General features: G+C 40.3%; 1 pseudogene; it reads left to right on the top strand.

Moving 5' to 3' along the window:
• The first annotated feature begins 9,590 nt into the window (after positions 1 to 9,590).
• LOC143665139 (dnaJ homolog subfamily C member 18 pseudogene) lies at positions 9,591 to 10,711 on the top strand (annotated as a pseudogene).
• The last annotated feature ends 2,628 nt before the right edge of the window (positions 10,712 to 13,339 follow it).

Raw genomic sequence — 13,339 nt, 5'->3', positions numbered from 1 at the left:
ATGTCATCCACCACTTCATCTTTATGCTGCTGTCATGTTGTGGCGAAAGCCACCATGTTAAATCCAGGAACCTGCTCCAGCAGCTGTGTCTCAGTACACGTCTCCACCAAAGGAATGTATTTGTTAAAAAGGGGCACACGGGTGAGCTTATTCGTTTCCTGGCTTCAATGACCTGGTAGTACTTGTCTGTGAAATTTCTCCATAATTAGTGGAACTTGGCATCATGAAAATGTCCTCTGAATATCCAACCTCAACTTCAAATTATGGACAGCGGGAAGCTGGCTTCCTTTAAGGTGTCCATCACTGCCACAGCCAGCCACGGACCACCGGCCTCTGTCTCTTATTACCCTTCCTACTCCCTGGTCGAGACTCTGCTCAGCACTGCAGAGCCCCCAAAGGCTTCGAGGTCACGTGTGCCTCCACGCCCCACCAGGGCCTCTGACTCCCCTCTGCTGTGACAAAGCTGACTTCTCCTCCTGGTAGGGACACCCCTTGTCCTGGGGCAAGGGAGGAATTAACTGATACGTTTACCTCAGGCCTTCTCCCATCTAGACCATGAGACTTGAGACCACCACTGCTTTAAAAGAGCAGAAGAGAAGTGTAAAGATGGCTGTTCTGGTTTGAAATGATGTGTGTACCCTAGAAAAGCCATATTTTAATCCTAATCCCATTTTGTAAAGGCCGTGTTTCTTCTAATCCTTATTCAGTATTGTATGTTTGAATCTGTAATTAGATCATCTCCCTGGAGGTGTGATTTAATCAAGAGTGGTGGTTGAGTTGGATTAGGTGACGAAATGTCTTCACCCATTTGGGTGGGTCTTGATAAGTTTCTGGAGTCCTATAAAAGAGGAAACATTTTGAAGAATGAAGGAGATTCGGAGAGAGCAGAGAATGCTGCAGCACTACGAAGCAGAGAGTTCATCAGCCAGCGACCTTTAGAAATGAAGAAGGAAAACACCTCCCAGGGAGCTTCATGAAACAAGAAGCCAGGAGAGAAAGCTAGCAGATGTGTTCACCATGTGCCCTTCCAGCTGAGAGAGAAACCCTGACTGCGTTCCCCATGTGCCTTCTCACTAGAGAGAGAAACCCTGAACTTCATCGGCCTTCTTGAACCAAGGTATCTTTCCATGTGTGCCTTAGATTGTACATTTCTATAGACTTGCTTTAATTGGGACATGTTCTCAGCCTTAGAGCTGTAAACTAGCAACTTATTAAATTCGCCTTTTTAAAAATCATTCTGTTTCTGGTATATTGCATTCTGGCAGCTAGCAAACTAGAACAATGGCCCTAGGGGGGTAGATACTATGATTTGGAGCCCTTCAGTACAAAATCCTTGACAGAAAGGCCGTGCAGTTCCCCACCCCTTACCTGGATTGGGTCCTCAGAGTTGCGGAGGGGAGGAAATCTCGAGAGAGGCAAAAGACGATTAGGTGCCTGCACCCATCAAGGCTGAATCTTCAGGCAGTAGAAAAGTGGAAATGAAGCCAAGGTAGGCTGGCACAGCCCCCCTACAAAGCTTCCTATGGGCCCTGGAATGGCATAATAAAGCAATGGGAAATTTCCCATGCTTTCATTACCTTTCCAACAGAAGGATAAGGAAGTACTGAGAGAAGTCCAGAAGATTCAATGGGACCTCGTGGTTGTGGTGAAAGCACTCAGCTGTGGAGGAGAATGGACTGGGGGACTAGAATCTCAGAGCTTGCCAGTGAGGACAGAAGCTAACAACTAAAATCTATGACCACAGAGGCCAGTGCAGGACCACACCAGACCCCAGACACCTACCGGTGCTGCTGAAGCTCAGTGCCACACGGAAGAGAAAAAAGAGGGTTCATAACACAGCCCCACGGAGATCGTTAGCTCCCTGAGGACAGACACAGTCTGGTTGTGCTTTATTTACCTTAGTGCATTACACTCAATGAGTTTTCCACTGAATTAATTATATTGCCTCACTTCCTTTTGTGTTAAATTGAAATAGCACACACACCCAAAATCATCCCACCACCTTGTTGTTCCCCCTCACTTTAAATACTGCATTAAAAAAGAAGTGATGGTTCAGGACAAAGAAGGAAAGGCTTTGAGAGAACAAATTTAAGTATCAGTGCAGTACAGCTAGAAATTCAGTTGGTCTCCAGCAGTCAGTGAATATTTTAAATAGCTTAAACCACTAGAGGGAGTGAGCACAGGTATGATTGAAATAGGATAAAACTTGCATGATAATATTTTAAATTTGCAACCATAGATTTTATGAGCAGGTACAATTTTTTCTCTGTTAAGGAAAATACTTTTAAAAAAATGATGAAACTGTATAGAAGATGCAAAATAAAGTGGAGTCTTTAAGTATACAGAGGCATATAAAAAGTTATATTCAATGGCATTCATTGCTATATTATACATAATAATGAAATCATAGAAAGTGTCTAAATGTACAACAATCAGGGAGCGAGCATATAATGTGCATTCAAATATTGACATTTTATACAGCCATTATTCTATTTAGTAACACAGGGAAATATGTTTAGTATAAAATATATTATTAATATAGAAATACAAGTATTTGTGTGCATGCATGCATGTGTACATAGAAGGAATTATCTCTAGAGAAAAAACAAAGCTTCCTATGCGCCCTGTTTTCTCTTTAAAATTATTAGTTTTTCTGGGTGACTGTGAGCAAGCTACTTAAATTCTTTGATTTGCAGTTTGGGAAGGTGACATGAGTGGCTGCCACATGACTGCGTCTTACTAATCCCACAGAAGTCATAAACGGTGGTCCCCATCTAAGTCTGGAGACAACCACCCCCTTCGCAATAATGATTTCAAGCTGGGTCACGGCAATACCAGACAGGGGAATGGGGTTATCCATGGCACTGTGGGATTCAGGGAAAATTCTGCCCATAATAGTTTCCGGCATAGGGGGTATCTCCCTCTCCCTCACACTGATGGCCCTCTCACTGAATCAGCTGAAGTATTTAAAATTGCCACCCTCCCTCTATTCGGCACTCCCCACCCGACCTTAACTTGCTCTATTTTCTCCATAGCATTTATCACTTTCTAACATACTATATAATTTATTCATTTACTATGTTTCTGGATCTATTTTTTCACTGAAATATCCCAGCACCTAGAACAACATGTAATAGTTTACAGTAAGTAGTTTTGAATGAATGGATGGAAGGATAGAAGAATGGGCAAATGAATGGATGATATAGTTCTTAAAATTACCAGCTCGCAAAGCTCAAATAATTTGAGTAGATGGAAATACTAGTGGTCAATGAGATGGAGAGTTGTAAATGTTCAAAAAAATGATCATGGTGATGAATACATAACTCTGTGATGATATCGTGAGCCATTGATTGTATATCATGTATGGAATGTTTGCATGTTAAGAATGTTTGTATGTTTGTATATTAAGTTTTATCAATAAATGTATATATATATTTTAAATTGCCTGCTCCCAGGAGAAAGACTATAGAACTATTAAACCTTACCCATCAGGGAATCCCCTGAATCTGTGAAAACTTTAGGGACACCCAAATCAATAGACCATGCCCTCAATCATGAGGCTTACTCTTATGAAGCTTACGTAGGTAGCAGAGAAACTCTTAGGCATACCTAAGAGTTACTTCTGGAGGACCTCTGTCATTGCTCAGATGTGGCCTCAGTCTCTCTAAGTCCAACTCTGCAAGTGAAATCATTGCCCTCCCCCCTGTGTGGGACATGCCATCCAGGGGTGAAAGTCTCTCCAGCAACATAGGCGAGGACCCCCAGGGATGAATCCAGATCTGGCACAGTGGGTTCAACAATTATATCCTGACCAAATGGGGGGAAAGAAGTGTAATTAATAAAGTATCAGTGGCAGAGAGAGTTCATATAGAGTTGAGAAACTACTCTGGAGGTTGCTGTTACGCAAGCAAGGTTTACCTATCATAACCTGCCAACCCCCAACCAGGACCATCCCGGTCAATCCTAAAGAACACCTAGGGCAATATATAAGATTCCACAAGGGTTCCAGGCACTAGCGTAACTTACCAGAAACCTACAACCTCCAGATGGGTTCCTGGTCCAGATAAGTCCTGAAACCTAGCCCAGCCTCTCCAGAATATCAGATAGTTTCATCTCCCTACCCCACATTAGTGGCAGACTCTTTCAATATCAAAAATTTAGAATTGCCATAGCCCAAAACAACCCCAATGAAAGGTATGGAAAGATCAAGAGTGATGGTGGAATTATACATAGAAGATAAGACTTAACAAAGGAATATGAATGCTGAATCATTAAATTGATATCTCTTTTAGTCTTCAGTATTTTAGAGCAGCTAGAAGTAAAAACCTAAAACTGTGGAATTGTAACCCATGTCAAAGTCTGAAATATGTTCTACAACTAATTGTGGTGCTGTGCTTTGAAATTTATAGCTTTTTGTATATATGTTATTGTTCACAAAAAAAGAGGGGGAAAAAGTTAATTGTGATAATAAAGAAGTATTTAGGACAGGCCGCAGTGGCTCAGCTGGCAGATTTCTCAAATGTCATGCGGGAAACCCGGGTTGATTCCTGGTGCCTGCCCATGCAAAAATAAAAAAAGTATTTAAGCCCTCTAGCCTCCTATATTCTGGAGCAGGTAGAAGGAAAAATATGAGAGAATTGTATGGCAGCCCATGACAAACTCTGGGATCTGTCCTGTAACCACTTTTTGAAAAGTGCTTTGAAAACTATTGCTTTTTTATTTCTTTGTTTTGTATATATGTTATACTATACAATAAAAAAGTTAAAAAAAAATTGCCTGCTCCCAACAGCATAAGTTATCACTAACAACTTATAAGGCATGTCCAGACCATACATTTTGGTTCCTGAAATACTTGCTTTTGAACTTTTTATTTAGAAATAATTGTTGTCAAAAAGAAATTGCCTAACTGGTACAGAGAGTTCTCATGTACCCTTAACCCAGCTTCTTCCAATAATGTCATCTCACGTAACCATCATCCCCACCACATTTTAAATTATAATTCATTATCTACATTCAAATTAGGAAATTGAACAGAGTATGGATTTATAATTTCATTTAAATCTCAGTCTATCTGGCAACACTGGGCCCATATTTCCTGCAGCTATCAACTGGAAGTGACTGGTTCCTCCCTTCCAGCAGGGCGTGTGCTCATGTGCGTGGCACAGATCCAGCTTCTCTCTGTTTTGTTGCCAACACTGAGATGGTTATTTGACATTTATATAAGCCAACTATATCTAAATGCCCATCCCTAGAATTTGAGTTCCATGAGGACAGGAATTTTTGTTATTGTGTTGCATTTTCACTGATATATTCCCAAGTACCTAGAACAGTGCCTGGCAAACAACAGCTGACTCAATCAATAGTTACATAAGGCCAACTCATGTATGTGCCCTGCCTGATATTTACAGACATTTACATTTGAAACCTCTGCAATACAGCAAATCAATGTCTCCATTGTTGAGGAATTCTGTCTATGGTGAGGAAACACACTCCCTGTGAACTTGTCCAATTCAATATGGTTAGTCTCTTGTTGCTTTTACTTGTCCAGGTATGGATTCCTGCCTCTGCTGTAATTGTTTTTCAGGACAAGAGCCCATTCCTCAGGGTTTCGCTGATCAAAATATCTCCCTATCGGGAAGAGTAAAATGAGACAAAGTGTCAATGGCTGAGAGATTCCAAACAGAGTCGAGAGGTTATCCTGGAGGTTATTCTTATGCATTAAGTAGATATCATCTTGTTGTTCAAGATGCAGTGGAGAGGCTGGAGGGAACTGCCTGAAAATGTAGAGCTGTGTTCCAGTAGCCATGTTTCTTGATGATGATTGAACAACGATATAGCTTTCACAATGAGACTCTGTGAATGTGAAAACCTTATGTCTGATGCTCCTTTTAGCTACTATATCAACAGAAGAGTAGAACATATGGAATAAAAATAAATAATAGGGGAAACAAATGTTAAAATAAATTCAGTTTGAAATAGTGGTAAATGAAAGTGAGGGGTAAGGGATATGGCACATATAGTCTTTTTTTTCTCTATTATCATTTTATTTCTTTTTCTGTTGTCCTTTTATTTCTTTTTCTAAATCAATGCAAATGTACTAAGAAATGATGAATATGCAACTATGTGATGATATTAAGAATTACTGATTGTATATGTAGAATGGAATGATATCTAAATGTTTTGTTTGTTAATTTTCTTAATTAATAAAAAAAAGTTTTTTAAAAAAATTAAAAAAAAAAATCTCCCTATCAACCTGTACAGTGTTAATTCAGTCAAATAGGTGCTACCCTGGTAGAAGTTGGCTCCTAACAGGAAGGGTGGAACAGGTTCTAGGGCCTATGACCTCTACCTTTAATACCCCCAAACTTAGTTTTAGGGCCAGCCATTGGTTCTGTCCATTCTAAACACATGGTCATTTTATTTCGGTGGCTTTGTTATTTTTTCTAATGACTGGTCTTTGATTGGGGCACCTTAGTTAATCCCAACAGGTTTCCTAACTTGAGTCTCAGGAAGAAAAGAGTGGCGTCTTGGGATTTCTCTTCCCAGAAGGTACCTAGACTGTTTAGGTAATTTGAGGCCCCACCCCCACCATGTACACTTTGTATTCTGGAGTTATTAGAAGAAAGAGATTACAAAGCCAAAGGAAAAAATATGTCTTATTATAGAGCTTGGTAGAGCAGGGTAGACTTCTTTCCTTACTTCTAACAAATAAGGAAGATAAATGATTCATACATTATAACAAAAATTACTCCATAGTAACATGCTTTCTTCATTTAAAACATAACAATGTCAGAAGTATTGTTTTTAAGTTTCAGCTCACCAGGCACCCCTTCCATATCCCCTCATAGAATGAATCTAATTTTATATAGCATGTACAGATACAGAAAGATCTGGGAGTAAAACCATCAAAATATTAATAGCAGCTACATCTAGGCAGGATAAGCATTTCTCCACTAAAGAAACGGTATATTTATATATCTATTAAGGGTTTTGTCTGCAAGTAATGAATAACCAATAACACTGCCTTAAACAAATAAAGATTTGTTTTTCTCATATAACAAAAAAGTACCCATACAGTTTGCTTTGGGCTTGATGCAGTGGCTCAGCATTGTTATCAAGGATGCAAACTCTATACATTTCTTCATTTTTTTTAGTATGTTGTCTTTTCACACATAGGCTTTTGCAGAGGTCCCATTGCTAGATCAATGTCATATGACCACCTCTACCTGCAAACAAAAAGGAGTGGAATTACTATAATTATCTCAGACCCAGGGTAAGGATAAATGACAATTGTATTGTGCACAACTTGTGTGCATGTACATGGTCCTACCTACATTGATTGCTCTCCATTCCCTGGGCTGGGCTGGGCTGCCCTAAACAAATCAATGGCAGTATAACCAAGTCAAAGAGAAGAATAACGTTGGGTAGGCAATGAGCAGCATCTGCCACAGCTTATATCTTTCCATGCTCTGCCACAGCTGTTGGATGTGGCTTGTAACTATGTCTCATAAGTACATCATTGATTTTGGTCTCTGATGAGTAAAAAAAAAATCACAATTCCTGAGAAAGGGTCAAATTCTTGACAATCAAGCCATTTCCAGTTCAGATTGGAATGAGGAAACCTATATATGTCATCCTCGACATTAAAAATTATGTTTCAGCCCTAAAATGGTCAGTTCAGGCTGGTCAAGATATTAAAATGTTACTGATATATATCACTTAAGAAAGCTATCATAGAAATGATCTCTGCTTCACTTATATGAAAAAAAAAGATTTTATGTAATTTCTCACTTAAATAAAAAAAATGTGTAGGAGCATCTTTCCCTTCAAATGTCAGCATACTTTAGTGTGGAAAATCAGTCATTCTTTTACCTGATACCCATTTCTCCATCCAGTATTTCTGAACTTGTATAATCTTAGTGGCGACAAGTAGTTATAGCTACAATTTTTTTCATGATTTTCCTCAACATTAAATCAACCACCACCACTAACACACACACACACACACACACACACACACACACACACACCGGCTATGTTCTGTGTCAAAACCAATGTGTGGCTTGGCATTCAGAGCCACTTCATTTATTCACTTTGTGATGGCCTTCTCTGCTGAACATCAAGTTCTAGCAGTACCTGCATTAGCCAGGGTTCCCTAGGGAAACAGAACCAACAGGAGATATCTGTAAATATTATGAGATTTTATAAAAGTTGTTGCATGTAACTGTAGGGATGCATGAGTGCAAATTCCATAGAACATGTTGCAAGCTGGCACTCCAATGAAGGTCTTCAATGAACTCCCAGGAGAGACTGGTTCGATGAGGTAAAGATGAAAGTTCTCCTTCTGACTGCTGAAGTCATCACCTCTCCCTTAAAAGCCTTTAACTGATTGGATTAAACATCTCTCATTGTAGGAGACGCACTCCCTAATACATCATCGATGCAATCGACTGACTGATGATTTAAGTCCATGCAATGTCCTCGCAGTAACAGTTAGACCAGTGTTTGTCGACCAGACAACAGGGCACCATCACCTGACCAGGCTGACGCATGAACTCAACCATCACAGGTATCTCAAAGTCGTTGTTGTATATGTGGAAAAATTTTCCCTGAAGCTTTATATGTTTGCATAAATAAAACAAGCTGAACTTAAACAACTTTCCCTTTATTTATGCCCCTCACATATACTGAAAGAAATCTCACTCAATCATACAGTAAAATATTTAATAATATAATGTTAACAATAATTGTTCTTACATATGTTATGCTACTGACATTACATGATATCCAACCTTGTCATTTAACAAAGGAATTCTGCCAATTGCTCCTTCTGCTTTGCTTCTGATCGTAGTAATTACTTTTACTTGTGTAGCTGCCTTTATTACTTTCTCAATGCTAGCAAAACTTATACTTGCTTTTTCTAAGAGGACCAGAGCATTGAATAAAGTCTTCATGTGTCTGTTCTCTTCTTAAACTCTAGTGATTTTGTCCTGGAAAGCATTATTTTGTACTTGTTTTTGGAAAATTCTACTGAAAATCTCCTTGCTCTCCAAGAGGGCTTTGATGGAAAACAAATGCTAACAACTGACATCATATGGTATTCAGAATTGCCCCTTCTCTGGGGAAATAAGACTTGTTTCCTAGGTCACACTCACGTGCATGGAGACTTTGTCTTCAGGGAGGATCTCTCCTGGGAGGATCTCCACGGAATTTTACCGACAACCTTCTATAATATTACTCCACCACGCTGCCACAGATGCTCACATTTACCTGCACTCCAAGTAAGTGCACACATGGGTTCTTTCCCAAAACACTCTTTAAACCCTATGCAATGAGCTTCCAACATGGCCACCCAGCACTAACATCCAGACACCATCAGCCTTGTCTGATTCAAGCATTTCCTGCAGAATCAAAAGATTCTGTTAATGAGTACAAAAGTAGGAAAGAAAAAAAAAAGCAGAAGAAAATTTCATGTAAGTTGGGTTAGGAAGAGATGGCAGATGACCCAAGTCATCCCTACAAAAATTTAGAAGACGCTTTCAGCCTCCGGCGCGGGGGAGGCCTGGCAGACCTGCAGACAGGGAACCGATATGTCGGCAATTCTGGGCAATGGGGAGTGCTGAACAGAAGCCTTTTTTGATGCAGTTAGAAGAAACAAACATCCAGAAGACAGGCCTCCTGAGAGTCATGACTCCTGTGGTTGCTATAACTGCATGAAGGCCCAGAAGGAAAAGAAACCTGAGAATGAACGGTATCAGACCCGGCAGGGTGAAGGAAATGCCACCTACACTGAGGAGCAGTTGCTTAGGGTGCAAAGGATCAAGAAATGCAGAAATTACTATGAAATTCTGGGAGTTTCGCGAAATGCCAGTGATGAAGAGCTTAAGAAAGCTTATCAAAAACTCGCTCTGAAATTTCACCCTGACAAGAACTGTGCACCTGGAGCAACAGATGCTTTCAAAGCAATAGGAAATGGCTTTGCAGTCCTAAGCAATCCTGGCAAGAGACTCCGCTATGATGAATATGGAGACGAACAGGTGACTTTCACTGCCCCTCGAGCTAGATCTCATAATTATTACAGGGACTTTGAAGCTGACATCACTCCAGGAGAGCCATTCAATGTCTTCTTTGGAGGGCATTTTCCTACAGGAAATATTCATATGTTTTCAAATGCGACAGATGACACCCATGGTTACCGTCATTGGCACCCACATGAGAGGAGGCAGACCCAGAAAGAAGAGGAAGAAGATAAACCTCAGACTACATATTCTGCATGTATTCAGTTACTTCCAGTTCTTGTGATTGTGATCATATCTGTCATTACTCAGCTGCTGACTGCGAATCCCCCTTATAGCCTATTCTATAGATCGACTTTGGGATACACCAGCTCCAGAGAAACCCAGAACCTGCAGGTGCCTTACTTTGTAGATTAAAAACTGACAAAGCCTACAGAGGAGCATCTCCGCGTGACCTAGAGAAGACAGTAGAGAAGGATTACACTGACCACATCCAGACGAGCTGTTGGAAGGAGAAACAACAAAGTAAGATGATCTACAATGGGCCTTACCTGACGGCCATGGTTCTCATCCTTTGGCATCGCCAGCTTCCCCATGGCTCCTTTCTCCTTGTTTGGGTCATAGCATGTTTGTGTGAACAGAGACAGAGGACAGAGGCCCATTTGGGATACCACACACACGAAAAATTTTTTTAAAGCATAAGTGTATTCAGGACTTGGAACTTTAGGAACTTAGGGGGTACAAGGAACATGTTTGAGTTTAAGTTTCTCTAGACTCTGCCTCTTTCTGCCTATCTGCCCTCTCTCCACAAACTCTTTTCCTTTGCTTCTTTAGGTTTTCCTCCCTTATAACCTTGTTTGGCTGTGGGTTTATTTTATGCCACCTCCTAGTTGCTCTTCCAACTTGCCCATCCTTGCCAGTCATTGGCCTCTTTATACATCACAAACTTCCTCTTTCAGTTTTCCTTTCTAACTGGCTTGGTCCAGAATTTCCTAATTCTACACTCCCTAGAAATTTGATGATCCTGACTTTTTAAAAAAGATATTTTTATTGAGAAATCTTCACATACTTACAGTCAATACATGGTATACAATCAGTGGCTCGCAGTATCATCACATGGTTGTATATTCATCACCATGATTGTTTTTAGAACATTTGCATCACTCCAGAAATAGAAATAAAAAGAAAAAGGAAAAAAAATTTCGAAGCTCTATTCTGTCACAAACTGAAGACTAGATATTCAAGTCATCATTTGAAGTCTTTTGAAAGCAGAGACGCAGTATGGTGCCTGCCCATCGTGAGCAAAAATAGGCCAAAAGGTGAATAAAATTCCTGGTTTTGTCAGGAAAGGGTGTTGGAAACAAAGCAGATAACGGTATCTTATCCTGGTATTGCAGAGCTAGAATACTGCTTGCACAGTTCGGGTGGCTAAATTTTAACGTAGATTTAAGAGAAAGGGATAAAGGCCCAGAAAAGGGTGAATGAGAGGTCTGGGTTATGTAAGTTTTGCCAGTGCAGTCTCTGACTACCATCTATCAGAATGCTTTCAGAGTTCAACTAGCAACCCCAGGGAGAGGCAAGACCCTAGCAGTGACCATGAACACATCTCCAGCATGATCACCATTTTCTTCCTTTTTTTAACTTATTTTGAAATAATTTAAGGTTTGAATAAAGTTGTAAAAATAGTACAAAGATTTCCCATATACCTTCTACCCACCTCCTCCAAATGTTAACAACTCAATAACTGTACTGAAGTTATCAAAACCAGGAAATTAATATTGATGTTATCTGTTAACTCATCTACAGTGCATATTCAGATCTCAACAACTGTCTCACTGTGCCAGTTTGAAAGGATTATGCTCCCCAGAAAAGCCACATTTTAATCCTGATCCATCTTGTGTAAGCAGCTGTTTCCTTTAATCCCTATCCAGCACTATAGGTTGGAAGCTTAATTAGATTATCTCCATGGAGCTGTGGCATGCCCATTGTGGGTATTAACCTTTGATTAGAGGGAGCTGTGACTCGATCCATTCCAAGTGGGTCTTGATTAGTTTGCTGGAACCCTTGAAAAGAGGAGGCATTTTGGAAAAGGCTTCAGAGCCATGACAGAACCACAGGAACCACGAGATCCCCCACAGCCAAAGACCTTTGGAGATGCAGAAGGAAAACGCCTGGGGGAGCTTCAGGAAACAAGAAGCCTGGGAAGAAAGCTGGCAGATGTCGCCACGTTCACCATACGCATTCCCAGTTGAGAGAGAAACCCTGAATGTCATCAGCCTTCTTGAACCAAGGTATCTTTCCCTGGATGCCTTTGATTGGACATTTCTATAGCCTTGCTTTAATTTGGACATTTTCACAGCCTTCAAACTGTAAACTAGCAACTTAATAAATACTCATTTTTAAAGGCCATTCCATTTCTGATGCATCACACTCTGGCAGCTTGCAACCTAGGACAGACGCTAATGTCCTTTTTCTGGACCAGGGCCCCATCCAAGATCCCTTATGCATTTAGTTGTCATATCTCCTCTGTGTCCTCCAGTTGGGGACAGTTCTGTAGGCTTTGTCTTTCTTGATCGTGACATTCGTGAAGAGTATTTCCCAGTTGTTCATAGAATGACTGTTAATTTTGTTTTGTCTGATGTTTCCTCATGATTGAATTCAAGTTATATATTTTTTACAGGAATATCACAGAAGTTATGTTGTGCCCTTCTCAGCACATCTTATATAGAGGAATTTGATGTCAACATGTCTCATTACTGGTGATGTTAACTTTGACTTCTTAGTTAAGATTGGGTCTACCACAGCTTAATTGAACACCATAAGTACATGGAACCTTGAGTAGGGCATGAGATTTTGTTCCTTTGTCCAGAGTGATGCCCCGATAAATCCCAGAGTGATTTGAACAGTGAATAAAAAAGTATTTGCAAAGTCCCCTTCTGGGAACGGTGAGAAAGGGGGAAAATTCAACTTCCCCAAGTTGAATTCTTGATATTCTCACGAGCAATGTGGACAACCAAATCTGTAGGCTGAGCCCCAAATCTTGGGGTTTGTTCAAATGAAATTTAACCCCACAAAGGATAGGTTAAGCCTACTTAAAATTAGGCCTAAAAGTCACCCCCAAGACAGCCTCTGTTGTTGCTCAGATGTGGCCTCTCTTTCCAGCCAACACAACAAACAAACTCACTGCCTTCCCCCTGTCTATGTGGGACATGACTCCCAGGGGTGTGGACCTTCCTGGCATTATTATGAATATGCAACTATGTGATGATATTGTGAATTACTGATTATATATGTAGAATGGGATGATCACAAGTTAAGAATAT

This window comes from Tamandua tetradactyla, chromosome 21 (genome assembly GCF_023851605.1).
Source record: "Tamandua tetradactyla isolate mTamTet1 chromosome 21, mTamTet1.pri, whole genome shotgun sequence".
Lineage (NCBI taxonomy): Eukaryota > Metazoa > Chordata > Mammalia > Pilosa > Myrmecophagidae > Tamandua > Tamandua tetradactyla.
This window is presented reverse-complemented; position numbering and strand designations above follow the sequence as displayed.